The following is a 388-nucleotide window of genomic DNA, read 5'->3' on the forward strand; positions in this document are numbered from 1 at the left end:
GAGAAAGGATTACAGTTGTTAGCTAAGAAGGAGATGATAAAGCCAGAAGAGATCTCACAGCTGCAGAACTGTGAACATTGTGTTCTTGGAAAGTTTCACAAGTCATCATTCAAGACTGGGAAACATACTTCCAAGGATCCTTTGGAATATGTCCATTCTGATCTATGGGGTTCTCCTAATGTTACTACAAGCCTGTCAAAGTGTCAGTACTACATTTCATTTGTTGACGACTTCTCAAGAAAAGTATGGGTCTATTTCTTAAAAACAAAAGATGAAGCTTTCAGTAAATTTGTTGAGTGGAAGGTCTTAGTTGAGAATCAAAGTGGGAAGAAACTGAAGACTCTAAGGACAGATAATGGTCTTGAGTACTGCAACAGAATGTTTGATG

Source organism: Capsella rubella, unplaced genomic scaffold (genome assembly GCF_000375325.1).
Source record: "Capsella rubella cultivar Monte Gargano unplaced genomic scaffold, Caprub1_0 scaffold_8, whole genome shotgun sequence".
Lineage (NCBI taxonomy): Eukaryota > Viridiplantae > Streptophyta > Magnoliopsida > Brassicales > Brassicaceae > Capsella > Capsella rubella.